Source organism: Equus przewalskii, chromosome 6 (genome assembly GCF_037783145.1).
Source record: "Equus przewalskii isolate Varuska chromosome 6, EquPr2, whole genome shotgun sequence".
Lineage (NCBI taxonomy): Eukaryota > Metazoa > Chordata > Mammalia > Perissodactyla > Equidae > Equus > Equus przewalskii.
This window is the reverse complement of record NC_091836.1, coordinates 26,284,793-26,309,096: the sequence shown is the minus strand read 5'-3', so window position 1 is coordinate 26,309,096 and position 24,304 is coordinate 26,284,793. Positions and strand designations below refer to the sequence as shown.

General features: G+C 50.7%; 1 protein-coding gene across 2 annotated transcripts in view; it reads left to right on the top strand.

Annotated features, from left to right (window-relative positions):
- The first annotated feature begins 13,480 nt into the window (after positions 1–13,480).
- Positions 13,481–24,304, top strand: part of FXYD6 (FXYD domain containing ion transport regulator 6) — a 33,977-nt gene continuing 23,153 nt past the window's right edge. Inside the window, exon 1 of one of the 2 annotated variants that reach the window (XM_070623222.1) lies at positions 13,481–14,081. The gene's annotated coding sequence lies outside the window, so the exon portion shown is untranslated. The remainder of the gene's footprint in view (positions 14,082–24,304) is intronic. The other variant, XM_070623223.1, reaches the window with a different exon arrangement.

Sequence of the window (24,304 nt, the reverse complement as noted above, 5' to 3'; positions counted from 1 at the left end):
ATTTTTATTCAAATAATGATATTTTTAAAAACAAAAACAAAGGAGAAGAGTGGCATTGTTTTACATTTTTACAAATCTCTTTAACATCTGGCTTAATAAAATAGCTGGATTTTCATACTTGCTTCAGTATTCAATCTGTTGTGATGTGTTGTTTTGGTTGAAATATATCAAGAAAATCTGATCTCCCACAGATATAGAGCTGGCAAGTGGAAGAATATTTTAATAGCCCTTTCAGATAATTGTGGATATTTTTCTTTGATACTCTACTCAAACTTGACAAGTGTAGCTCGTAAAGATTAGTTGCAACGTGGAATCTGAAACCTATCAATGAACTTGTTTACATTAAAATCTCCTGGTCTGTGTTGCTCTCCGAATGGGTCTTTTGCTCATGTCTAATTTTGTGACATCATGCATTGATCATTTGAAAAATATTAGATCTCACTTATGAACATCTTCCAAATGTTGACAATTTCATTTTGCAATACGAAAAATAATACGTACTAATATCACCACTCATCTCTTCAGAAAAGTCTTTAAGGATTGTAAAGCTGTCAAGCTCATGGTGAAGGATGCAAATTTTCCAAAACTCTAATTTTCAGTTGAAAGTTTAAATTCCATCATTAGCAACAAATACCAGATGTTTTCCTTGCTGTGACAAGCTCATTTTGTTCATTTTTGATAAAATGATTGCCAACTATCAAGTCTGGATAATCATTTGTCAGTCTTCATCCAAGTAAAAATGGTGTTTCATGAAAAAAGTGGCTAGTTCAGCTTGCAACTCAAAAATACCAGTGCTTTTCCTTGAGAAAACCTTACTACTTTGGTATGCAGCAGAAGCGCTTTATCCACACTTCCCGTTTTTCACGTGGAATATTAAAAGGACATGTATTCAGGATTGGGATTTAATAAAATTAATAATCATTAATAATTCATCTTTTCTACCACTTCATCAAAGATGTTCTTAAGTGAAACTGGCAACTGTGTGGTGGTAAAGCACAACGACTACAAGGACAGTTTGGTGTCGTTGTCTTGATTTGTGTTAAGGAGCCAGCAGTTTTGGCCACCATTGCTTTTATACCATTGGTGCAAGTGTCAACACGTGAAAAAGGCAAATGACATCATAGTATTATTATGAAAATAGTTTGACCCTCTGATCCGCTGAGAATGTCCTAGGCACCCCCGGGGGTCCTCAAACCACACTTCGAGGACTGCCGCACTAGACCACACCACAAGACAAAAAAGGAAATACACAGAGATTTTGGATAGGTATTTCTTAGAAATTCTGTTGGAACCATATTTTTATCTTACCCTCACTGCCCACTCTCAGGAAAAAGTGAACAATCTCTCATCTGAAGTCTAAGGCTAGTCAGTTTTATGCAGTGCTGTTGAGTCTTGTTGAAGAAGAGGGATGTTAATTTAATTGCAGTTTAAGGAAGAGCTCAGCGAGTGGGAGAGTGAAGAGTGATTGCGAACTTGCATTTTCTTAACTTCCTGGGCTTGATGCATCCCAGGTGAGTGCTTTCATTCTAGTTAGAAACACTTCCATCATTCTGCCGGGGATTGGGGAGCATAGCTGATGCCCTCAGTTGGCCCAAATTCAGTTGAATTCAGCAAATTGTCACAAGCACTTACTAGTACCAAGGACTGGATTCAACACTGGGAGCAGAGGTTGAGGTTGGGGTGGAGGACACACATCTATAGATAATTTATCATGGTGTCCCCTCCTTGGCCCTTTCTACCCTGGTCTTTTTTTTAAAGCTTCACTGTTTTCATAATTTGGTTATTTAGCTCACACTACAGGTGCATTTTAAAAAAATCCAAAGAATCCTGAAAACCATAAAAATAATGTAAAGGGTACCATTTATTTGTGCCAAGCATTGTGCTATAAGCCCTCTGCATCATCACGTACTTTATCTATTTAATCTCTGAACAATCTTATGAAGTAGGTATTATTGAAAAGAAGAAAGTAAAAATCACTTTAAATCTCACTACCCAGAGGGAAATATTATTAGCATTTTGGTAAAACCTTTCTAGAATTCTCTCTATGCATCCATAGAAATAGGTCTATAATTCCGTTTAAATGGGATCATATTATACAAGTTATTTTATATCTCAATTTCTTTCTCTCAACAACATGAGATAAACACCTTCCCCAAGGGGATGGATATTATCAGCATCTTTTAACAGTTGTAGAATATTCCATTGTGTAGATGAATCCATTTATCTACCCGTCAGTGGACATCTAAATAGGGTAGTTGGTTTCCAGATTTTGATATTACAAACACTGCTTGCAATGAATTTCTTTGTGCATGCTTCGTTCTGAAGCAATGATCTCCTAAGAGAAAATCCCTATAAGTAGAATTGTTTACATTTTTATCCAAAACGCTAAACTGTTTTTCGGAAGAGTTGAATTAACCTCTGCCCCTCCAACAGAGTCCATGTCTGCTACTCCATGCTTCGAAGGAAGATAAAGGCAGGCAGGTGAATGTGACCTTGTATGAGTACCTGTGCGTATGTGTGAGCTGTCCACATGCGTAAGGGTTCATTTATTCATTTAACAAATATCTCTAAGCAGCTATCATGAGGCAGAAGTTTAGCTGGGATGCAATTGTGAGAAATTCAACAGGATCCCAGCTCTTGTGGAGTCAAATGTACGTTTAAAAAAAAACCCTGGCATAAATGTGTGGAGAAAAATTACACGATGACATGACCACCTATAAGTAGGCTCTGCCCTGGTCTGGAGATGGTGGTGGAGGGAGGGAGTGTGTGGGAGGAGTGGGGGAATCAAGGAAAGCTTTCTTGAAAAGAGGTATTAGAACTAAGATCTGAAAAGTGAGGAGGCATAAACAAGACAAAGAGTGGGAGGAAGCACCTTCCAGGCAGAGAGAAAGATTTCCTCTTTTGTTCCACCCTCCGTTGGAACCATCTTGCCAGGAGAATCTACTGCCATTCCCCACGCACGAGCATCCCCGCCTTTCTGCCTCCATTTACTGTTCTCCAACTTTTTCCTCCTGAGGCAAGAGGAGCATGGCTGCAAGAATGCAAAGAAGACTGGAGAGGCTGGAGCCCAGAGTGAGGGAGAGAGTGGGGCCAGAGGATGCTGAGGAGGTGGCGGGACTTTATGTCTGATCACGCAGTCTGAACGTGTGCATGCGTTTGAGCACACATGTGAATATCTAAGTGCTGTTGGTGAGTGGATCAGTGCGCTGGATTTCAGAAGCATCAACATCCTCTGGGGGTGGTGCCCAGCAGTCTGTTTTAACAAGTCCTCCTGGTGGTTGCAGGGCTTGCTTAAGTTTGAGAATCACTCCTAGGGGATGTGTTTGTCTGACCACACCTGTGTGTGCTGGTCCTTGGGCTGTCTGACTGACAGGTGGAGGTTTGCATCTAGGCATCCGCACGGCAGGGAGCTCGTCCATTTTTCTTGACCTTGTCCTCTCAGAGCTCTTCAGAGTCGACGGGGGGCACTCTGGGGCACTTAGCAGATATTAAATGACAGTGTAATGATGGTGGCCAGTCATGTCTCCAGCTAAGCCCCTGTTTCTTACCAGTCCCTGGATAGAGCAGCCACAAGCCGGCCTTCTTTTATCACAGACAGAAATCTAATCTCCACAGTGCAGAAACCGGAAGTTCACAATGGGAGAGCAAGAGAAATGGCCTGTTCAGAGTGGAAAAACACCTCCTTGAACTTCTGATAAACAGATTGCTGGGAAAAAGAAAACAACTTCCTGCCTCTCCCTGGCTAACAGCTCTGAGTGTGCAGAGAGACACAGAAAGGGTGGGAGTGGGTGCCAGGGCCTCAGCCCCACACAGGCAGGGTTGGGGGTGGCTGGTGGCTGTGAGAGGGTGTCCTTGTGTCACAGGACCATGCGTGGTGGGAGCCCCATGGAGCAGGATCTCCTCAGGGGTAGAAGGGGCCAGGAGTGCAGATCACCTGAAAGCCATGAGCCAAGGTTGCATCTCCACCCAAGAAACCCCAGACGGGTACGTGCTTTGCACCCGGATTCAAGTCCTGGCTCTGCCTTATCAACCGGGCGACTTTGGGAAAGTTGCTTCAGTTCTTTCAGGCTCGGTTTCCTCGTCTCTGAAACGAGGATAAAATTCAGATCTGCATCACAGGGCTGCTGTGTGGATTAAATGAGGAGACACACATGAACCCACTCGCACTGTGCCGGGCGTATGGTAAATGCTCAGGTCAAGTTGCCTGTTGCGTTTGTATTTCGTCCTGAACCTCTCCCCACCAGAGAATTGCATGCAGTTCTCTTGCTCCACAACCCGAGCCAGCTCAATGAGTTGAATTGGATTGATCAGGGTCCCCCGCTTGGGGCGGGGTCAGTGGTACTTTCATCCTTCCTGGAGCATAAGTTTCCCGGCCATCTGCAAAGACCTATGTCAGAGGCAGGGGGTGTGTTCCTCTGACCCCACAGTTGCTGCTGTCTTGCGTCTCTGCCTCCACTATGACTTTTTGTCACAACGGTCTGCTCCAGGGTGGAGTTCACATAAAGAGGGTCACAGGAAAATGCGGATAAAGTAACACCTAGCAGTCAAGGTTGTTGTGTGGGAAGGTGTGGGATATGCCTAGTTCCACGCCCGGCACGTGGTAGGCACACAACAGGTGTCAGTTAAAGATAAAGTTTTATCTTGGGACTGGTCAATGTGGGTTTAGTTAGGGCAGGAAAGTCAGGAAGCGAATATTTATTGAGCAATTGCCATTGCCAGGCATTATGGTAGTTTTTTACATGAATTCTCTCTGTTAATCCTTGCAACAAGGCTGTGGAATAGAGACTGTGCTTAATACCATCTTCATAGATGAGGAAACTGATGCTCAGAGAAGTTAGGTAACTTGTTCAAGACCAAGAGTGCTGGATTCTCATTAGTGATTATCCGTGCTCATGCTGCTCCCTCTCACTGCCTTCCACATGAACCTGTTCTTTGGCATGGAAACTGCAGACAGCACGATCGATTTCCCCGCTGAGCAAGAACTATTTGCCAAGGAAATAAATTTACCAACCATGCTCATTTTGCCCATTCTGACCACAGGGGAAGTTCTTCCCTCTGCCTGGCCCCGACCTCTCCTACCACAAGCAAATTCCCTGCTCTCTGTTCAGTCCTCAGCAAAGGGCAGCTGGGGACGTTTCAATTGCGTGCCCCACGCATAGCAGTCCCTAGAAAAGAAGGGGAAGCTAAAGCTACACTCAGTAGGGTGGTATCTCTGAGGCCTCCTCTGACGCTGAACGGGGCTGCACTTTGAGGGGAAAGGCGGGCAGAGAGCAGAATCCCAACACCAGGTTCAGAAGCCCCGGCCTCACTGATTATCTCCCGGGGCCGGTCCTCTCCCAGGCCCTGGTCAGCTTTCTTATCAGCACAGCGGGGCGGGGTTGGGGCTGGGGAGTCTGTGTTGCAGGCCCTGCCACTCCGGCCCCGGCCAGTCCTGTCTCTCTTCCGCTGGTGGAGGAATCAGATAAGAAAAATAGACCCTAGACGGAAACTTATAAACCTCTGTTCCTTCCCAGCGGGACTTTCTGAACCTGCTACGTAGATCAGCCTCCCGCTCCCGCACGTCTCATTCCACCCTCGCTGCCTCGGCTTGCTCTTCTCCCACACAAACCCCCATCCTCCTCCTTCAAAGGTCAACTCTTCCAGGAAGACGTCCCGGATTAGTTCCACCTCTTATTCTGATCTTTCCCTTACCTTGGATGCTGTTGATATTTTCCCCTTAATTGGGACATTCGTAATCGGCACTCACAAGTACATAGCTTAGTTAATATTTTAAAGTATTTTCCGTGCCTTTAAGAAAGTGTCTTTTCTCACTCCTCAGTGAGGACACAGAAATCCTGAGAGACGGATGGGGCAAGGGAAAGAGGATCAGACCAGTACTCGAGAGACCTCACTCGGGTCCCAACTGGGCCACTAACAAGCTCTGTGACTTTGAGTCAGTCAGTTCCTCTCTCTGGGTCTTGGGTTCCCCATTTGCAAAATGTTCTCTGAGATCTCGTCCAGCTTGAATATTCTGTGGCTCTGCTCCCTTCGACTCTCCTCACTGTGTCCAGTTCAGGGCTCCATGCACAGAAATCTCTTGTGCCCCATTTCTTCCAAGACTTGGCCTCTCTGAGGCTGTCTGATCTCTTACCATATGTGTCCCTGGCCCAGTTCTGGCAGCTCAGACCTACTGTGTGGTCCAGGACTTCAGACCCACTGAGTCTGTGAGTCAAGAATGAAGCGTCCCACAGGAGAAGCCAGTAGGGGGCTCAACTCTATTTCTTAGGTCTCGGGGAGGGCCTGTTAAAACACTGATGCCGTGGCCCCATCCCTGGGGTATCTGACTCGAGGGCCTGAGATGGGGCACAATCACCTTGTTTTAGTCATCTGTTGCTATGAAACAAATGCTCCCTAACTTTACGTTCAAAACAACATGCATTTTATTTACTCAAGATCAAGATCTAAGGAGTAGGAATTCGGGCAGGGCCCGGCTGGATGCTTTGTGGTCAAGGTCACCCAAGAGGCTGCCTTCAGCTGGGAGCCTGGCCAGGATGGGGACATCCAAGGTGGCTTCAGGCCTCCCTCGACGTGGTCTCTCTCTCTCCAGCAGGGTGGTCTGACTTCTTACAAGGTGGCTGGCTTCCAAGAGGCGGCATTCCAAACCTCTAAGGCAGATAGACATGGCAGGTCTCTTAAGGCCCAGTCTAGAAAGTTCTACAATGATAGTTCTGGCTCCTTCTGTTGCTCAAAATAAGTCACACAGTCAGCCCCGAGGAAGGGAGAGGAAATAGACCCCATGACTCAGTGAGGGGAGTGGCAAAGTTTCACTCCAGAAGAGCCCATGGGACGGGAGGTACTGCTGAGGCCATCTTTGGAAATAAGATTGACCATAATTTTAAAAACCGTCTCCAGATCATCTGCTGTGCCCAAGGGACGGGGAGCCTGCCTTCCGCCTCTCCCTTTCTCCTGCCTGTCAGACCAGGCGCAGCATCGCTCTGCCTCGTGGCGCTGATATGGGGACTAATTATTGATGCATATCATTTTTCTCTGTCAATATCATTCCTAGCTTTTGCATTCAGCAAATTTTGTTTACACACTAATTATGTCGGCAAGTGGGGGTGGGGAAGAGAGTTAAAAACGTAAACCAGACCCACTTCCTTTCTTCACTCACCATCTAAGAGTAAATAACTTAGTCAACTGCTTGGGCTAAATCATTACCTCCCTTCTCCTGATTTGGAGGCAGAAAGTTCTGAGCTAAACTTAGGAAGACAGCTGAGGATTCTCTCTTTAACAATGTGCCAGGAAGGGGTTGTGTTCCAAAGGCTATATAAATATTTAACATTTGAGTGAATGGCCTGAATAGTGAGGGTTTTATGCCCATCACCTCCCACCAGCCACATCTAAAGTTCTGAAAAATGAAAATCAATAGACATAATGGTTTAAATGGTGGACATCAAATATGCCTCTGGTCTGAGAGGCAATTACATGAACAGCATCATCAAAGAGATAACTGAATTACAGGAGGGTTGAGAGGGATGGAGAAGTCAATGGACCCAAGAGTCCATTATAAACAGACCAGAGAAGCCATGCCTCTAGGACCACAAGTGATCTGCTGACCTGCCCAGCATTGCCTTTAGATGTCCATTGTCATCAGAGATGAGCCCCCTTCCCAGGACAGGCCAGGCCCAGCCCCAGGATGCCAGGCCTCTGGCTGCTGCTGTGTCCTCCTGGGGGGAAATGCAGGTTTGTCCATGGGCACTGAGTTTGCCCTGAAGGGAAGTCCTCTCCACTCAGGGCAGTTAGTCTGAGTGACTGACTGCATGACTTCCTTATAAAGAAATCCAAGAATCTGCCAGCCCCAAAATCATTTTTGTTGTTTTCCTAAACTCCAGCTCAGTCTTTGGGGAGGAGATGGGAGTGGAAGATGCACAGGAGACTAAGTGGATTCAAATCAGTCTTACATGCCCAGGAAACATGACTGGGCTAGTGGGTTAGTGCCTAGTTGCAAAGCTGGTCTATAGACTGAATGGAGGTGCCTGCTGGGTCCCTACGACTCTTCTTGGCTCAAAAACTCAGCTACAGCCTCTGCTCTGAGCCTGGATCCATGGGTTGGAAGAAAGTGGATGATGATAAACAGGTGCCTCTCCCCACAACCGCTGGCTCCAGGCCCTCAGGGAGAGGCGGGGAGTTCAGACGCCTGCTTCTGCTAACAGGCTGTCAGCTTCTCTGTGTACAGGCAAAGTAGAAACATGAAGCTATTCTGGTCTTGTCTAGGGAGCCATTATGTATTGAATTTCCAAGTCATTATCTCCAAAGGGCACCATCACTGGCTTTTCTCCCATTTGCGTTTGCTGGGAAAAGACAAATGGGTGCATATTTGCAGAGCAGAAAGGCTTGGGGGAGGAGTGGTCATGTGCTCCAATTTGGATAACCAGCAGCTCTGGAAGATGCGTGCTCATAATTAGAGATCGGCACCTCGAGGTGACATTTCACACTTACGAGACAAGTTTAAGTTAATCAGGCAGCAAATGGTTCTCCAAACTAATGGAACTGGGCGGATCTTTCACTTAGAGACAAATCTCACCCATGCTTTGGCATGCCTTGTTTCCTGACATATGCAGTAGTTTTCCTGCGGGAAGACAGGGAGAAATTTTATTTCAGACTTCCCCTACTCCGACTGCCTTTGCTTTCTTCCCTTCCCCCAAATCGAGACTCTGATATAAAGGTTGCTAAGAAAAGGGACCTGCAGGACCCACTCCAAGAAGAACAGTGCGGAAGAAAGGTTTCCGTTTTCATTGTGCTGGCGTGTGTCTGGTGTGTGCTGATGGGGCTATAGGTGGCAGGCAGAAGTCTTCTAGGGGATGGGGGCTTGTGGTGAATTTCTGCTTTCTCTTAGTGAATGGCTGTCCTCCCCAGCTGGTCCACCCCACTTCTATCAGTTAGGATTGTGCTGGCTGCATGGAACAGAAAATCAGCTACACTAAATTAACGTAATAAGAGTCGAACTTTTCCTGTAAAAAGTGCTCTGGAATGAAGTCATTCAGATGTTTTTGATGGCTCTTTCTAGCTTTCTGCCCTGCCATGCTTAGTCGGAGACTTTTTTCTTCATGGTTGCAAGATGGCTGCTTCATCTCCAGGCATCACATCCGTGTTTCTGACAAAAAAGAAGGAGGAGGAGGAGGAGGAGGAGGAGGAGGAGCAGGGAGAAGAAGAACGGGAGGTGGGGGAGAAGGAGAATGAAGAGAAGGGGAAGGAAGGGGAGGAGGAGGGGAAGAAAGAGGAAGGAAAAGAAGACGAGGAAGACGGAGAAGAAAAGGGCAAAGGACAAAAGGCACATGTACTATGTCTTTCTTAGAATTCTTACTCAGTAGAATTCTGTTCCCATCTCCTTGGTCAGAACTGGGTCATATGGACACGCCGAGCTGCAAAGGAGTCTGGAAAATCAGTGAACTGGGCACGCTGCAGCTCAGTTAGAAAAAAGTTCTGATAGAAAGAAAAAAGAAGAGAATGGATCGGGTCTAGGGAACCAGCCGTGTCTGTGATCCTACCCAGTCCCCACAGCTCCACACAGTCAAGAAGTCCTGCTTTTCACCCCCAATGTCAGTATTGGGGTTACCTGCTCTTCTGTAGGCAGTCTGGCCTAGAGCCTTGTGAGCTCATCACCCATCCCCCCTCTGCCTGTGGCCTCAACAGCACCAGCTACTTCATCCCTGCACCTTGGGAAGAGAGAACCAAGCAAACGCTTTGCACAGGCGAGGTCTAGGCCCAGGGTACCAGTGCTCAGGGAGTCAGTTCTGAAGACCCTTTGGTTAAGCTGAGAGGTTGCTGGCTGGAGAGAGGGAAAGGAAGAAAGTATTTAGAATGAATCTGGAGGGGGTGGCTGGAGCAAGATCATGCACGGACTTGTGAGCTACAATTCACTTAAATTCAACAAGGTATAAATGGATCACCAGGCAAGACACTGGGGTCTATAAATGGAGTGAGACGCCAAGCTGACCCCAAGGAGTTCCCGTTCCATTAGGGCAGACACATGCAATGAAACAGTAAAATTCAGACCACTCTATGTTCAAGTACAGATGCAGAGACACATTGCTGTTGCTGACAGCATGGACAAGATAGCTTTGATTTCAATACGGTAATATTTGAATATTTGAATTTAGCTTTGCAGGGTAGGCAGGATTCTTATAAGCAGAGGAGGAAAGGAGAGGATGTTTTAAGCAGAGAAAACTACATGAGCAAAGATTTGGGGGCAGGAAAGCAGGCATTGTATTTGGATAATTGTGAGTGGCCCTCTTGGGCTGTGGGACAGTGTTTGCAAGGATTGGGGCAATGAGGCTAGTGCGGTGGGGAGGGCAGGGCAGAGAGTGGTTGGGAGATGAAGCAGACAAGGTAGGTTGGTGTCTGGTTGTAAAGACTGAATGTCATATTAAGAAGCCGGGCTGTAACTTGCAGAAATGAGGGAGCTGTTGAAGCTTTGCATCGCATCTGTGTTGTGGAAAATAACTCTACCCAACAAGAGTTGATAGTGTGGGGGTGGGGAGACTGAGGCAGAGTCCCCAGCGGGAGGCTGGTACCATGGAGGCCTGACCTGGAACAGAAGCTGTGTGGGGAGATGAGTGAAAATGGCACACACTTTTCTGGGGGTGTAACTGGTTGGAGTAGTGTCATCCACAAGTTCAAGGTAGACACGGGAGGGAAGCAGCTTTGGAGGGTCAGATGGTGGATTCAGCGTGAGCAGTGCTGAGTCCCAGGGGATTACGTCGGGGTCCCTGGGGTGAGCACCAGGCTGGAGATTGTGGGGTCATCAGCCCTAAGTGGGTGGTAAAACCACGGTGTGGATGGGGTTGTCTGGAACTATGTAAAGCGACAAAGGGCCAGCACAAGCTGCTTCGGGGAGAAGCCAGAGGAGTCCGAGAAAGAAAGGTCAGGGAGGGAGGAAGGCATCAGGACCCAGGAGTGTCTGGGGAGTTAGGAAGCACTTCTGTCCTAGGGTTTGGGGGCTTGGCGTCGGCTGGGGGTGGGGTGGGGAGAACACACATGCAAACTTATGCAAAGCAAAGCGAGTGTGAACAGGATTCAGAGTAGCAGGTGGTGGGCAGGCTCTGCTCTGGCTTTGCAGCCTGCACCCTGGGATGAAACGGCACCCTGAAAGCTTCCTGTGTCCACGTTGGAGGGTCACCTGCTAGAAGGGGCAGGGGTTCCCCCGAGACTCCTGTTCTCGCCCCTGTGGGCCCTCCGCTCCCTGTCTACGGCTGCATGACCTGGGCACTGACACGTGGAAGGGCTATTTTTGCCAGCACACAAGGGCACTGGGGGCAAGTGCTGTCCAGACGGGGTGTAGCTGCACCTTGTATGTTATGCCGCACGGCACAAGCTTTAAAGCAGGGAGCAGACCCTTACGCTCCCAGCGGTTATGCTGTTCTCCCAAGCCCTTGGGCTTCCCACGGCTCCAATTCTGGGGTGTTTTAGAAATGGTTCCTGTCCTTTCCTGCCTCATTGTCCTGAGGATAAAAGCTGGATTCACCCAGGAACTACCAAGCCTGCCTGGTGTGGCATCTGCTTCCTTCTCCAGCGTGTCTCCTCTGCTTAAGAGTCATAGTAGCTCCTTTTATGCCACACTCCTTCTGCCTTAGGGCCTTTGCACATGCTGCTTCTCTTCCTGAGTCAAAATCACTTCCCAACCATGCTTGTCACTGCATTTCCTGCCTCTTTCACCTCATCTCCTTAACACCTCTTGACCCTTCAGCTCACTTCTCAAATGCTACATCCTTAGGGCTCTGAACCCTGTTTTAATTACACATGTATTTATGGGACTATTTGATAAACGTGTCTCTCTCTCTCCTTAGCTATAAGGGGGACCACGTCTTTCTTTTCACCATTGCATCTCGGAGCTTGGCCCAGGGCTCAGTGCAGAATAGCTCCTCACATCCATGAATGTGTTGAAAGAATGGAGCAGCTGGTGACCACGTGTTTCTTCTCCCCCTAGAAGGGAGACATGGCTTCCCCGAGAACAAGCTTGTGTGGCTTCATAGCTGTGTCACCCCAAGCTCCTTCAGCAGTGCCCTGGATGGACTGCAGAGAAGCACCGTTCGAGAGGTGAGCCACGGCCCTTCCTCCTGCGAACGCAGCTCCCGTTACCCCTCTGCCGACTTTCGCTGGTCAGCAGCATTGGGCAGGCGCACCTAGGAAGAAATCTGGCCAAACACCTTGGAATTCTCTGGCAGGAAACGGGCTGGAACTAACAGGTGGCATGGCTTTGGAGTTCTGACCCCTGGCCTTTCCTTTCCCAAACAGGCTTGCAGAGCCTGGGTCTGACAGGTCCTCACCCAGAGGAACTCCAAAAAGCCACCCAGAGAGGCACGGCCACGCAGCACCGCAGGGCCTCTGGGAGGACTCAGCTAATGCCCAAGGACAAGGGCCTAGTGGAGGTGTGCTTTCACCTCTCTCCCCTGGAGCAACAGGAGAGGAGACGGATGACTGTCACCAGGTCCTCATTTGTAGAGGAAAAGACAGGGACAGAAAGGTCACTCAGTGGAAAGCTTTGAGCCAGGCTTCGGTGATAGAGCGTTAGCTTTCACAGGCACCCAAGGGACTTCAGGACGGGGCCGGTCCACTCTCCCAGTTCTTGTGCTCAAGCGTCAGAGCTGTCTTCCCCAGGGTCTCCCTGAGTCCCCCACTTCTTCCCGAAAGCCACTTACGGCTTCCAAATCTGTGCAAAGCATAGTTGAATCCATGTATATTTCCTACCTTGGGGTTTTGACACCCGACCATTTATTAAAATAATTAAGTCATGTAGGGTAAGAGCTGGAAGGGGCCTCCAAATGATCTAGTCTGTCTCCTCATTTCACACCGAGAAAACTGAGACCCAGGACTGGCGGTGTTGGAGGTGGGGCTGGGTCTCTTCTTAGCAGCATCCATGGCCCCAGGGTTGGGTCTGGAAGGCAGTCCCTGTGGCCCTGCTCAGGTGTGGACAGGAGCCATCCCTCACCCTGCACGCCCCCATCCCGGTTCAGGCAGGCCGCCGCATGGCAGGCAGCATGGCTTCCTGGCTACCAACCGAGTGGCCAGCCCTTGCTGTGTTTCTGTGGTTTCTGCCAGTGTCTGGCCTCTGTCCCTTCCTACAAGCCCTGCTCCTCATCATAGTGACAGCCAGTTTATCCAGCACTCTGAGCCCTGGGTCAGGTTCCCACAGCCATTTTCACATGGGAGGAAACTGAGGCCTAAGAGCTTTGTTCTGTGACTTGCTCATGCTCACGTCACAGGTAGAGTTTTAGAGCCAGGATTTTAATCTTCAAATTCAGTTTGTCATCTTGAATTGGGACCCTGAGCAGTGGGCTGGGGAGGGGGCGATACTGTGACCTGGCAGGGCAAGGATGAAGGGCCTTGAAAAGGGGGTTCAGGTAGCAAATCTGTGGTTCCAGTAAGCGCCCTGCCCCTAGCACCCCACCTTGCTCTCGCTGAAAACGACAACTACAACCAGCGCTGGCTGCGCGCCTACGACACAGCCATTCATGCTTTTGGTGCACGTTCCCCTTAACTGCCAACGCTCGCAATTAACGTGGGTTGCTGTGTCTGGTGCTGGGTTATTTTCTCTTATTTTTCTGTTCCCCTCAGTTTACTATTTCAGAGAAACACTAGCTCTGTCACTGTGTTTGTGTCACTCCCTTCCCACCCTCACCAGAGGAAACCAAAAAGCAACAGCTGCTGGCAAACCGGCGCTGGCGCTGCCCCTCCACCCCCGGCGACGGTCTCCTGTTGCTTCTCGGAGCTGGCCTGCCCTTTGCAAAAATCCCTCCTTCCCCCGGGAGGAGGGCGGCGCCCTCGGAGCCGGGAGCGCAGCACACGGCGAGGAGGAGAGGGGTCTGTGCGCCGACGCCACCCAGAAGCCGCGTTCCCGGGAGCCCAGCCCCGCCGCGCCCCGCCCACCGCTCCGCACCCGCGCAGGACGCGCCCCTCCAGCCCGCCCCAGCCCTTCGCGGGAGGGGAGGCGGGAAAAGAGCGGAAGGCTATACCCCAGCTCTGCCCGCAGCCCCGCCACTCCCAGGCTGCTCCAGACTCGGCTCGTCCTCCTGGGAGTGTCTCGGAGGGACCGCGCGGTGCAGGTAAGCGGCTGCGGAGGGGCGAAGTTGGCTGCTGCTTCTGAGGAGGGAGAGCGGCCGGATGGGGACCGCTGGCGGGGCCGGGGAGCGCCGGGTTTTGTCTGTTTCAGTGGGTTTGAGTGGTCCTCCCCTGGCCCCTGCCGCCTGGGCAGCGGAAACCCGGCTGGGGATATAAACGAGGAGATGTCGTCGGAAGAGAAGAGGGGCCTCCGAGGGGAGGCAGGCCATGGCGGTGGGGGTGAAGCTGGTGGCTGGAAAGGCGCTTGTTGCTGCCTGGAGCTTGGGGCTGTGGTTTTTAGGAGAAGGGGAAAGGGCTGCTCCCACCCTGTGTCCTGGGGGAGCTTTCTCTTTGTTGCTGGGAAGCTGTGGACAGTTGAGTGGCGCGTGGGGATGTGAGCGTGTGGACACATGAGCGATACAGAATGGAACTTGCTGGTTTGGTGCTTAGGGGGCAGGGGGAACTGTGACTGGGCAGTGAGCAAAGGGTAGGGGGGAAAGTAAAGAAGGGCTGAGGTTTTGGGGCTTGGGGTTCATGAGAATGTCTGCATCAGTTTTTTCCCCTTCTTGTCTATTCAGTCCTGTTTTCTTCCAGGGCACCCTCACCCCCCATTCGTGCCTTTCCTTGTGCCCAGCCCCCTTTCCCCAGCAGAGCTGGCCCTGGCAGAGCCTCCCCATTGTGTCTCCTGGGCTTCTGTGGAGAGTGGGAAGAGCAGCCTGGGGCTCCTGGCGCTTGCTTCTGGCTCTCACAAGTGGTGGCTGGTAGAGGAAGCACCCAAGGGTGGGAGCAGGGGGCCGCGGTGCTGGAGAAATGGGCCTGCCCAGGCGCCAGGCGCTGGGCGCCAGCCTCCAGCATCCAGGCTCCAGGCGTGGGGAGCTGTGGCTGCTGAGGCTTCCCCCCACCAATGAATGTGGCCTCTGTCTCCACTTCCTTTGTCTGCTTGGCGTCGTGCTCTCTGGCTGGGCCCGGATTTCCAGGTTTGGAGATGGATCAGTGGGCAGTCTGTGTCCTCTCTGAAGGGACCCTGGCTCTGGGGGCCCAGCACCCTCATATTGTGTATGTGTATATCTGGTTCTGCAACTTAGCCTTTTGCATGTGACCTGCCTGCTAGTTGCCATGGAAACTCCACTTCAATTCTCAGCCTCCCTCCTTTTCCTGCCCATTCCTCACCTCCATATCTCCTCCCCTCCCCCCAACATGGTTGCCTAGATACTAGTTATCTCTGGCTTCTCTGGGTAGGAGATCCTGCATAGCTATCTCCCACCCCAACTGACGTGGCCTCTTACCCACCCCAGTCCCCCTGCACACACACTATATACCCAAACACATATACGTACATACCTGTCACACCACACGCACACTCACACACACCATGCATCCTACTGGACACACACACTCCATAAACACAATACACATGTATATACATCATACGACATACACGCCAAATCCACCATATGTATACCACACCACAACGCACCACCCATAATGCTACTCACACACCCGACCATTGCACTGGGGATGCTCTCACATATACCAAGAATAACACCTACCATTGTTTCTCACAACACTCACACACACACACAGTACTCCTTGGAAATAGGTCTCAAGCTGGAAGAGAGAGCAGTTTCCTGCTTCATCTGGCTCAAGGCTGAGGGGTGTGCAGGGGGAGGCTCAGGAAGACCAGAAGGAAGCATCTCCCAGGCACCGTGCTGAGGAAGGTGGAAGGAAATGCATTTCCAGATTCCCTCAGAGACGAGCCCTCTCCTGCTAGACTCACAAGGCTGGGCACAGACCAAATTTAAATCTCTCCACGTCTGCTTTCTCCCTGCCCTGCCCCTGAGAAGCCTGAGGCTCCTGGCCCATCCTCGGAGTCTCAACCCTGCCCGAGTCTTCCTGCCAACAGAGGATCAAGCAGCTCCCGGACCAGCAGAAGGCTCTGAGCCTCCACAAAGGAGGAAGGAAAGGTTGACTGTGCAAGGAGAGCAAAAGCAGGCAGGGTGGGCAGGGAGAGGACACAGAGCAGGGCATGAGGGCGGGAGGAGAGGGAAGCCAGAAAGCAGGAAGGGGAGGGCTGGGGGAGTTAGAAAGTACGGTGGGGCATCTGCTCCTGTTGGGGTCCAGGCCACCCTCTCTCCTCGAGGCACGTTTTCCTCTTCCTGCTTGGCTCCTCTACCACGTATGTGCATCTCAGAGAGGAAGCGGGTTTGCAAAGGGTCCCTGGATTCCCCAGGCTTTTCCAAGACCTGTGGCTTCCGGAGTGGTCAGGTGGTAGACAAGTGAGGGAAGAGTGAGGACATTTCACTCAATTATTCAATGAATTGTTTTAAGTACCTACTACGTGTTAATTGCTGGGGGCCTGAGGGTGAGGAGAAAGAAACAGTCCCTGACCTTAGAATTCTAGATTTCTCAGAGCTGGAAATTAGGACATCACATAGATGGGGAGACTGAGGCTCAGAGGTCACACTCTCAGCAATGGCTGAGGCCTTTTGACTCTTCAGCCAGGCCTTGTGTCTCCATACTCCCTGACCCTTATCTCTTGCCTTCTTTTCTCTATTCCCGGCAATCTTCTGGGGGCTGGGACGTCCCTTCCAATGTGTGGGTCCTCTGGTGGGTGCGGAGTCTGCTCCATTATGTTTTCTTAGAGGGTGTGGCAAAGAGGATATGGGGAGAAGGAGCAGTTCCCTAGACCCTGGAAACTCCCCACAGCCTTAGTTGAGCCAGCCCACCTAGAGCCCCTGTAAATCAGAGCACACACTCCCCTGCCCCCAGCCCTGTTGGGCTTAGCTGCCTGCCATCTGGATGAGACTGTGCCAGGCAGCCCCCAGGACTCACTGTCTAACAAATCACCCACCAGCTTCCACCCCAGTGCCCTGGAGGAAGCAAACCGGTGGTGACAAGCGCAGGCCCTGGAGGCAGAGAGCCTGTAGCATAAAGGCTCTGAGCCTGGAGGGCAGACCCGGGTTCCAGAGCTGGTTCTGTTCCAAGGGCAAATGCATTCATTCCACAGATGTCCTTTGGGATGCAGGCTGGGCTTCTGGTGAAAGCCAGAAATAGCTTAGACTGAGCGCAAGCTGGTGAAAGCCTCCAAGATTTTAGACATCTGTCTGTTTCCACATGTGTCAATATTGCTTTGTTTTTAGGGGGGGTTTAGAGTCCTTAATTTCTAAGGCATTTCTTCCTCTGAACTTTTGTAGATTATACAGTGCCAAATGGTACTCATTCTTTCATAATACGGAGTTGCAGCTGAGCTGAGCAGCAAAGGGCTGGTCCCTGGTTACTCTGGAGAAATCCTCTCCTTCCGCCCGGTGGGACAGGAGCGGAGACAGGAGGTGCCCAAGGAGCTGAGACCAGGTTTTCTTCTCTCGGGCTGTGGGAGCTTGTCCCACCTGGACACCGTGGTCCACCTGGTCTGTTCTGCCAGGATGGAAGCTGGGGCTGGCTGGAGTCTTGAAACAGGTGTCTTCTGGAGAGGTCGAAATCCAGAGCCATCATTTGGCGGAATCTATGAAATTCTCTGAAGGGAGGGCCTTTGGGCAGCTGGAGAGTGTGACGGGAGGTGCTGGTCACGGCTCTCTGTCTCTGATGAGACGCAGAGTATCTCTGGCTGAGACAACATCTTGGGACCAATTTGGCAGCATCCTCTCTGTTCTGGAATAGGAGGGAGGAGGGAACACTCTGACCTGGGAAAGTATGAAGCAGGCTTGGAGCCCACACAGGAACAGATTAGTTACAAAGATGCGTGGGAGAGCACGGGGCCCAGGAAAGGGGCTGGGGCGCTAGGAACCAGGCTAGGGCCATGGGAATGTGGCTGCTCTAGCTCAGAATATCTGATTTGGGGTGGCGGGGGCCGGGGATGAGGGAGGATCTAGTTGGCATGACAGTGACCCCCACGCAGCTGAAGGGCAAAGCCAGGCCTCGGAAGAGACCAGGCCGAGGTCTCCAATTCATTTGTACATCCTTTTAACAAATGTTAACTGAGTCCCTCTGAAGTGCCAGGCTCTGCGCTTCTCAGGGCCCACAGAGCTGTGAGCTGATGGTTTCTTGTTCACTGGAGCCCTCCTGCTCAGCTGGACCAATCGATTTGTCCTGTCCCTTCCTCTCTCCCCTTGCTCACCTCCCCCCTACCTGCCACCAGGAAGGCCCTGCAACCTTCTTCAACACTCACGTGTGCGCTCACACTCACTTTCCCCTTCTCACACATTCATAACCTTCCATACCTAACATGGAGGCACATGCTCACAGGTTCCCACACTCCCCGTCACCTCGCCAGCTGCCGTCTCTCACCCAGACCATTGTGATGTCTTCTTCGCTTCCACTCTCAGCCCCAATCCATCTTACCACCGCTCCTGCGCATCAGGTCCAGCGATGTCAGACCTCCCTGGGCCAGCCATTGCCGGTTAACAAGGCCAGGTGCCTGGCGCTGGCGCTCAAGGCTCCCTTAACCTGGCCGCAGCTGCTCTCCAGCACCTTCTCCAGGTGGTCATCCTAAGCCTTGTGTTTCCTCCCCTCTGCCTGTGCCCAGGTCCTGCCTAGAGTGAGCTCTCTCACTCCAGCCTGAAGAGGAGGAGGTGGCGGCCTTTGGAGACATGCAGACTTGAGTTGTACTCTGGGTTCTGACGCTTCCTAGTTTTCTTAACTTCTCTAAGCCTCAGTTTCCTTATCTGTCAAATGAGCATAAGGATTGAGCAGGGGAAGCTATATAAGGTTCTTCTCATGATGCCTCGCACATAGTAAACAGTAGATATTATCTGCTATAATAGTAATAATAATGATAGTAGTGACATTATTATTATTAGAATGACGTTGTTGTTGTTACGTCATCCTTCGAGGCTCTTCTCAAGTGCTCATTCTTCCAAATAGCTTTTCCTAATTCTGTAAACAGACATGCTTTCCTCCTCCCCGAAGGCCTGAATGCCCTATTGATTCCTCCCTTAGAGCACACGGCTACTTATATACACGAGTGCGTTTTAACTACTTACACACATGCCTTCTTCCCTCCACCCAACTTACCTCTTCAAAGGCAAGGTCTGTTTGTGCCCCAGAGAGTACCTGGCTCGGTTTCGGCCACATGGAGAAAGCTCAGTGAACATGTGTGAACTGAACAGATGAGGGAAAAAGTCCTCACCCGCTAGGAGGTGTTGAAACTCACATGTCGCTCAAAACTGTCTCTCTGCCTGTCACTCATACCTAGGGGCCCAGCACACATCCCTAAGGTGTGCGTCCCTTTGTGCCCATGTAACACCTCAGTCTGCCTAGTTCTTTTGGTAGAGTCTAAAAACTAAGAATTTTACCCCATCAGAGGTCTGGGAGATGCTTAAGGCTGAAGTCAACAGAGGGAAGCTGATGCGTCGTAGCATTTTGGTGACTGGGATTTGACAGAGACCCAGAGGGCAGAAATGAGGAAATGTGGGGAGAGGGGCGTGGGGAAGTTTTAAAATTACTTACAGGTTCCATATAGACCCTCAGGTGGTTCTGAGCTTGCACGGGACTGTGACGTAAAGGGATAACGATGCTGAAGCATCCATTGATTCCGTCATCAACGGTTATTGAGCAGCTACCGTGCTCAGTGCTGGAGATGCAGAGATGCCTAGAATGTGCCTCTGTCGCCGAGGAGTTCACAGTCTGATAGGGGAGACACACACTAATGATGGCAGGACAAGGAAAGAGGGATGAGTCTTGGCTCTGTGGCAGTAGGGGGAAGGAGGGCATGTGGCAGGAGAGAGGGGACAGTGTGTTTTCTGAAGTAGAGACAAACAAGGTTGGAAAACCCTGCATACACACACCTGCACCTGCCCTCACCACCCAGAGGTGGGCCAGGTTTCCAGGAACACAGGCCCATGGGTCAGGGTGTATCTCCATGCCACTCCCACCCCCAGCAAGATGGTTTGAATATATGCAAAGTGCTCTGCAGGTTCAAACCTGCGGGCCAGAGCTGTACTTTCAAGGAGGTGGGCTATTGGGCAGAGAGAGTGGAAGGGGGCCTGCCAGGTTGCCTGGTACCCTGGTCTGCCTGTGGGTAGGGTGGCGTGGCCCTGGCAGATTCTCCAAGTTTCTATTTCTGCCCCCAGGACTGCTTGTCTGGCCTCTCTTGAATGGGTCTTTGTTGGCAGGGGTGTGGAGGAGGCGATCCCATCGCTGGCCTGACTTGTTCCCACCCCGCCCAGCCTGATGGGGCCCGGCCTGGGGCTTCAGTGCCGCCTGCCAACCAGACTCCCTGGAACTGAACTGAGATCCCCTTGGAGGCAGGGGCTTGGGCCCCCGTGCTGGCAGGCGCGAGGCCTGGGTCCTGCTCCCTGACTCACTCTGGGCAGCTCATGTCATTGGCCTGTGCTGGAGTTGGCCACACAATAGGACTCTGTGTGCCTGCCTCTGAGGGCTGCTATGAGGAGCCCATGGGATAAGGGCTGGGATGGCATTGTGAAGACACAGTTGGCAGTTACACTGGGGTGGCAGCGAGGCACTGTGCCCTCGTGGTGGGCCAGCTTGGGGTCTCCAGGGTGACTTCTAGACGCCAGGCCTGTGTTTGTGATTTGTCATTTCTGTGTCTGCATTTCTAAGGAAGGGGCCTTAATTTCTTTTAATGGTCAATTCTTTTCTTCCTCTGACCATATTTTTCTTCCCCAGAAGTAACTCTGTATTAACGGTAAAGGTGCCTCAGGTTACAATAAGAAGTCCTCTGCCACATAGTAGAGTTTTGTCCCTTGCACTCTCCCGTGCAGCCAGGCTGGACTGGGTCTGGGCTCTAGAGAAACAGCTGTGAGTCATGGGCACATGGGGGCCCAGCCTCCAGCCCCCCAGCTGTGGGGGTGTCCCTCCTCCATGAGTGAAGGGTGGTGGGGCAGACCCAGCCATGGGGCTACTCAAGGAGGCTCTGCCAGAATGACAAGAGAGGAATCCAGTGGGAAAGGGGCCACCCTGGGAGATGCCTGCCCGAGGATCTGGGCTAGAGGGGGCCTGCCCCGCTCCTGCGCGGTCTAGCAGCCTTCTGTCAGTACAGGGAATTCAGTAAAGTGTCCACAGCCACGGTGGGTGAGCCCCTGGGCCTATTAGAATGTCAGCGCCCTCTGCTCTCTCCCCAGTCCCAAGCTTTGAGTCCTGTTGGCTCATCAGACCCTCTCTGGAGCTTTGTAAGGGGGCCAATCTTTTCAAGTTAGGCTATTAAACAGAATAATTGATGTTTAATTGTTTATTCAATGGGCATTTGAAGTGCAAATCAAGGGGACAGGTTGCATTTTCTCTGGAGGCCAAAGATCCATCAGTGACCTCTGCTTGGACCCAAAGCACTGGTTTTCAAAGGCAGCCTTAAGAGCCTTTGCCGGCTTTGGCTCTGTGGTTCTGAACCACAGAAGCCCTGTCTCCCTTACAGAAGCACTGGACATGTGAGCAGGGCCCAGGGCTCCGCACTGCTTGCCAGGAAGCTGAGCAGATGTGGGCCTGATGCGATGGGGTTGGGGGACTGTTTTTCTTTTTAGCTGGATTTTAAATTTTTTATTATTTTTTAATAGACTTAATTTTTTAAGAACAATTTTAGATTTACAGAAAAATTAAGCAGGTAGGGCAGAGAGTTCCAATACAAGTGTCCTTCCCAGCACACACGCACTTCCCCCTATTATCAATAGCTTACATTAGTATGGTACATTTGTTATAAATAATGAACCAGTATCGATGTATTGTTCTTAACTAAAGTCTATACTTTATGCAGATTTCCTTAGTTGTTACCTGATGCCCTTTTCCTGTTCCAGGACCCCATCCAGGACACCGCATCGCATCACATTTAATTGTCGTGTTTCCTTAGGCTCCTTTGGCTGTGACAGGTTCTCAGACTTGCCTTGTTTTCGATGACCTTGACATTTTGGGAGGACTGGTCGGGGATGTTGTAGGACACCTCTCAAGAGGGATTCATCCGATGTTTTTCTCGTGATTGAACTGGGCTAATGGGTTTGGGGGAGGAAGACCACAGAGGTAAAGTGCTATTTTCATCACATCACATTGCGGGTACGTACTGTCAGCGTGATTCATCACTGGCGATGTGGACGTGACTGGGTTTTCAGTCCCTTTCAGTGCCCTGCCCCCCTAGCCCCCCCACCCCCCACCCCCAGCACAATTCCAGGGCCTGGTGAGCGGATCTGTGCTCTTTCCACTCCTCCAGACAAACATATCAATCTGTCAGCCAGTGCTCCCTGGCTGTCTGCACCATCCCAGCCTTTGCAAGTCGTGGGTTAGCACAGAGACTCTTCAGCTAGGAGAACCGGATGAAAGAGAGCATCAAACAGACTATGCTGTGTGCCAAACCAGTGCTGATGTCAGGCAACAGGTGCTCTTGGAGTCTCTCAGGTGCTCGGAAGTCTACTGTCAGTCCGTAGGCTGGAGTGGTAGTTGGACAAAGACAGCGTTTCTCAACCTTGGCTGCACCTTAGAATCAGTAGGGAGATTCTCAAAATTACTGATGCCTTGGCCACACCACTGCAGTAGAGTTTAGAGTTTAATGGGGCTTAGTTGATTCCCAGGCAATCATCATCATCATCATTATTATCATTATTATTATTATTATTAAAAAGCTCTTGATGTGATCCTCAGGTGTAGCCAGGGTTGAGAACTAGAATAAACAGGGAAGGGAAGGGCATTCCAAGTGGAGGGAACAGAATATACAGAGGCCTGGAAATCAATGCACACATGGCAGGAGATGGAAATAGACCATCATGGCTGAAAGTAATAGGAGAAAATCCTGGAAGGGTAGGAAAGGGATAGACCTAGAGGTATTTATATGCCATAATAAAAAGTTTCTATTTTTAAAAAACAAATAGGATACTGAAACACCATGGCTGCATCTGGGTTTGGGAGAGAAGTGATCAGAATGCACTTCCAGTAGATCAGACATGCAGTAATCAATGTCCAGGTCAGATTGGAGGGGGGAGGTTAAAGATGGGAGCGGCTGCTGCAATATTAGGCAAGCTACCTCCGCAGCCGAGGAGAGCAATGATGAGGGTCTGGAGTAGAGCGAGCAATGGAGGAAAAAGGCCGGGTTCTAGGGGAATGGCAGGAGTAAGCTCGGCTGGGCCTGGGGCACAGATACAGTGCGGAGCCTGGGAGGGGGGGAGGAAACCCTGTCAGTCATTAGACTGTAAGCTCCGTGAGGCAGGGACTGTGCTGTCGCAGGATCCTCCTGGACAACAGAAGGCCGTCAATAAATGTTTGTTAATTTGATTACCGGAACGAAAATGGTGCCATTCTTTCCTAAGTTAGACCTTGTTTCAAAATTACCCTCCTTTCCCACCTAAATGCAGGCAGATCTCAGCTGTTTGGAAGGAATTGGATTAAATAACTCAGGCTAAGATATAAATGACTGGTAGGATTGGAAGTATTTACCTCTGAAAAGGAGCATTTGGAGAAGTTAAAACATTTCTCCCCGGGAGAATGTTGTGGGTGCGGGTATGTTTTTGAGCAGGGTTGGTCTTATTTCAATTCTGCACCGGAATCTAATTCTGAGCGCTACCAGAAAAAAGGGGGATGTGCAGCTGGCAGCCCACTCTGAGAGGCTACCAGTTGCTAGGTTAGCAGTTCTCTTGGCATCCCCTGTGAGCTGAGCCCCCATGGACAGGATCACCTGGAACTGGGCTGGGACACTGTCCAGCTCCCAGCATAAACGCACTGACAAGCAGCAGGGTGCCCAGCAGCTGCTGTGAGGAGGGTAGAGGCTGAGGAGGGAGAGGAGAGTGCTGCGCTGATGCTGAGGCTCAGCTGGGAGTGACGGGGCAGAACTGTGAACAGCTGGGGTCCAGCGATGGCTGACAGACAGGCTGGGCCTCTTCCCTCCTCCTAAGGGGCTCCAGGCTCCCAGCCTTATGTCTATCAGTCTTACTGGATAGAGCAGAGTTGGGCAAGAAACTGTGAAAGGAAAAATATGACATAATGCATGCCGGAGTTAAATAAAGCTATTTAACTTTATTTGGGTTATTCTCACCCTGCTTTTTCTCCCCTGGCCTAGGTAAGAACACTCTCATTCCAATGAGCCCTGCTTGGTCTTGAGTCAGGGTCAGCATTTTCTTTTCCCTTAGTCCCCATGCATTGCCACACTTGCCAGGGAGGCAGCAAGAAAGAATGGAAAGAGGACCTGCCCCGGTGGCCTAGTGGTTAAGTTCAATGCACTCTGCTTTGGTGGCCCGGATTCCATTCCTGGGAGTGGCCCTATACCACTCATCTGTCAGTGGCCATGCAGTGGTGGCAGCTC